Genomic DNA, 4,328 nt, shown 5'->3' on the forward strand with positions numbered 1-4,328 from the left:
ACAGAGGGAGTTAGGTATTAAGACTTATACTACACAGTCTGTAAATATAACTTTATATATATATATAATGTGGGCAACAAGTAATAGTGATGAATGATCACATTCATACTAAAATAAAAATTAAAATAAATAAATAAATGAAAAAAGCACATAAAAATTAATAAAATCTCTCTTAATATATATCTAAACAGGATAAAGAAAATGAACATAATCAACACAGAATCAAACTATGTGTATGGAAAAATAAATAAATATAATAAAATAATATAATCTCTGGTCACATTTACACTCTTATATAAAATATTTACACAATCGACCTGAGGATCCCTAAGCCCACGTGTGGGAGGTAGAGCAGAGCTCAAAAGATCTCAGCGCATCCCTCTCGCCGCATCACTGGTAGTGAGTCAGTAGAGGCTGAGCAAGTGCGCTAAAGCCGCAAACACTCAACTTGAGTGAAGAATCTGACCAAAGCCAGAACTCCAATTGTCCATTTTTATTTTACAATAAGTCTCTTGGCCACTGCCGTTTCAAACTTCTAAGTGGGCTGTAGGGATGGGTGGAACTAGATAAGGTTTGAATCCAAGGATTATAATAGTTTGAAAGGTTTATATAGAATTTTGAGAATTTGGTTGGTATGAAGTCAAGGACAAAAGGGATATGAAGGTCATGGTGTAATGTTCTGTTGGAAACGTAATAGGGTTCATTAACCATGGTTATAAGGATTTTGTATTGAAAGGATTGGATACGTTTGATGTTCGACGGTTTAGCTGTTCCCCAAAGTTCAAGTCTATAGGTCCAGATAGGTCGTAGTATAGTCTTATAAATTAGTAGTTTGTTTTCTAGTGAGAGATGAGAGGTCCGGCTGAGCAGTCGGTATAGTTGGCTGAATCGTCTGTTGAGGTCTTGCCTTTTAAGTCTAGTATGTTGGTTCCAGTCTTTTGTCTAAGATGAATCCATTTATATTTTTAACAATGATATTTAATATTAAATCCACAAGCCGTCATAGTATTAATTTTGTATTACTTGCGTGAGTTGTTATTTGTTGTAGATTATATAAAAGCACCGCCCATAGAAGATTAAATAACCAATTTCTAAATAAAGACTTTAGCCAACTACTTTGGTATTCCAGTTGAATGATTGATTTACATTTGTAATAAGGAACATCTTTTCAAGAAACTAGTCAAAACATTCGCCGAGGGAATGCTTAATTATCCTAGTCTTGATTTTCTCGTGACGATATAATTTTGTTTTGTTTGCCATAAAAAAAAGAAGGTTGAAATTGTTTTGAGTTGGTTGGGCAGAGAACTCCAAACAGAAGGGAAAGTTTCAGGCCAATAGCTATGGATGTGATTAATGTCCAGCGGGAGTTAATTTCGCTTAATACAGAAGGAGATCATATCAGAGCTATCATTTTCCAGGAGGTGATGTAGATTAAAATTGATAGTTATGGACTGGTTTTTACGGCAGTGATTACTGTCGCTCGCAAATACGAGGAGGAAATCATTCGCTAATTTTTATAGTCGACATTACATCCTGGCGCCAAGTTGTAGACCATAAGCCAGTCATCACACTTTAAATTGAAAATTTGAATTTTCTATGACATTAAATTATGGCTCAGTTGCGATCTTACACTATAAAACAATTGTTAAACTTTTTTTTACAGAGTATCATCCAAAATCAAAAGTATTAGAAATAGTGATAAATTCTAAAATATTTGGGTACAATAAAAGTGGATATTTTCAAGTCTAAACTTTTTGTAATTATTTAACTGTATTAAATGTATATAATATTTATTGGCGATGTACATACATTATTACACTCATTATCTATTTTTTTTGGCATATTACCCGTGAGTGTTTCAGATTTTATTATATTTAATAAATACATTACAGAAAGTTGTAAGTGTATTTCAAATTTACTAAGAAAGAAAGTTGAGTTCGTAATTAAAACCTATTGAATTTAAACGTTATTAAAATTTTGAATTGAAATAACAGAGAACGGTCACGTTCCTGCTTAAATGGATAAGTTTCTCTTTTAATTTACTAGAAACTGCTTTCCCAGTAAACTTCTACAGTGCGTTCAATTCACGAGAATCGAAAGCAGACCAGGATCGTAAGACCTTTTACGCCTGCACTTAAAGAGTACAAAGAGATATGAGATAGAAAATTTCCCATGAAAGACATAAAGTACAAAAAAAAATTCAATGTTTCCATCAGGCAAGAGTTGCGGTGTTGCCGGTTCTAGGCTAGCTAGAATTTATTTTTTTATTAGCTTGCTGCTGTTTTCTTGAACCGGTTGTGGGACCGCATTATGCCCCGTATCCTGGATGTGCAGCTATTGCGAATACAATATTGTGTTTTGCTACTTTTTCTAAATGATGGGAGGTACGTAGTGCTAATTATTTTACTATTGCATATTTCGGAGTAAATTACAATTATCCTTAAATTTGAAGATGAGTTGTTTTTTTGTTTACCACGACCCGGTCATAGAAAAAAACACTGGAAAAAATATTTAAATATTCTATAAAATTCCTTTATTTGTCAAATAACAGCCCAGGACAATTATTATCTTTTCGCCAATTCTATTATCATTAGGATGGCTTAATGAAGATTTAAAATAGTACAAGTACATTAAACGTCAACAATTTAAAACAGAATTTTTAATCACAGTTTCACTCTTACAAACAGTTCTTGTATACCCGTGAGCATAAATTGATGTCGCAAGAATTAGCGAAGAATTAATTAGTTAGATATTAATGCTACTTGAAAGGATCAAGTCTTTGATTTCTATCCTATAATATTAATCTAACTCAATATTTTTATTTATTTACTTATTTTTTTAATTTTATATAATTATATTATTGTTTTTATAGTTTTACAGCTTTTTATTACTTAGCATAATAATGTAAATTATAATGAATTATATTTAGTACATGAGACATATTTATTTTTCTATTTAAAATCTTTAATCTCTCTAAAAACAAAATAATTTGTCACCATTGACTAACGTTTTACTTATTTCCTGGATGTAGTGTGTTAAACTATCGTGGGGTAAAAAGAAATTTTTAATTTTAACATTAATTGTTTAGTCAATATTACATTTCCATATTTAAATCTTATATATGATCTTCCTATAAATTCCTACATTTATACTGTTGTATTATCAGATTGTGTAAAGAACTACACACTAATGGTTCATAAGTATCATTTCAATTTGTATACAATATCAGGAAGGATCAGACTAGAGTAAGCAAACTTGCACATTACAATACTATATTTTTATATGATATTACCTTAGATGTAAATAGTTCCTCCGTGATCGGTAATTCAGAAAACCTTTTTGTGGTTAATTTTTCGCCAACGTGTATTCTTTCAAAGCTAAGTACTAAGTGTGTCATAAGTACATCTATTGGTGTAAGTTAACGGTTAATTCTAAATGTGGAGGTCTATGTTTTTTCCCTTCCAAGATAAAAGCTCAGCAGCAAAGAATTGTGGTTCCCCAACTGGGTGCTTCATTCGTGCCTCAAGCGAATCTTACTTTCTAAAATATTACAAAAATAAAAAATAAATATATACATAGTGCATTATAGGGTTTACATTCTCTGTGTCTTCTTCTTTTCCCGCCAATTAAAACACTAAGGATAATTTTCCCTATTTTTTTTTAGTTCGACAAGGCTACCATGAATGTATTTTAGCCCTATTTTTTTTTCCGAACCCTCTAAAAACAAAAATAAAAAATAAATTATAAGTGCATTACTGTGATAAAGAAAAGTAATTCGTGCTGTGTCTTACCTTTTACTACCTTTGGTATTTTAAGGTTACCTGTTATGTTTAATATCATTCATGAGCTATCCATTCTAAAAAGGAGTTATTTTAAGTCCGAAGATGAGTGTTGTATTTTAGCCCTGCAAGGATTTCATGATTTTTATTTAGCCCTATAAGGTTGCCGCGGTGAAAAATATTTGTGAACCAATGGTATCAATCAAATAATCCGAAGGCGGACAAATATCCTTTGTAAGCCCCTAGGTACTGCTTAGCAGGAAAGTCTTGCTAAGGCATATATTTTGGTTTGACCGCTTTAGAAGTGAGTAGAAACTGATAGGTCGTAATTTCTTAATAAACTTCTTAGGTTCTTCTTAATGACATTTTATGTTAGTCTCTTCACCCGGTGGAGGAAACTCAAATTAGGATAACTCATTCCTATAGGTAATTCTGATTCTTATCTGTTTTTCAATTTTCCTCATCATTTACAAGTAAATCGTCGAAAACCGTAAAACTTTTTTTTGGTTTTGAGTGTTTTGTGCCTTCAGGACGCGCCGGATCCTAAAA

The sequence above is a fragment of the Halyomorpha halys genome, unplaced genomic scaffold (assembly GCF_000696795.3).
Source record: "Halyomorpha halys isolate HHAL.00 unplaced genomic scaffold, Hhal_1.1 Scaffold34.1, whole genome shotgun sequence".
Lineage (NCBI taxonomy): Eukaryota > Metazoa > Arthropoda > Insecta > Hemiptera > Pentatomidae > Halyomorpha > Halyomorpha halys.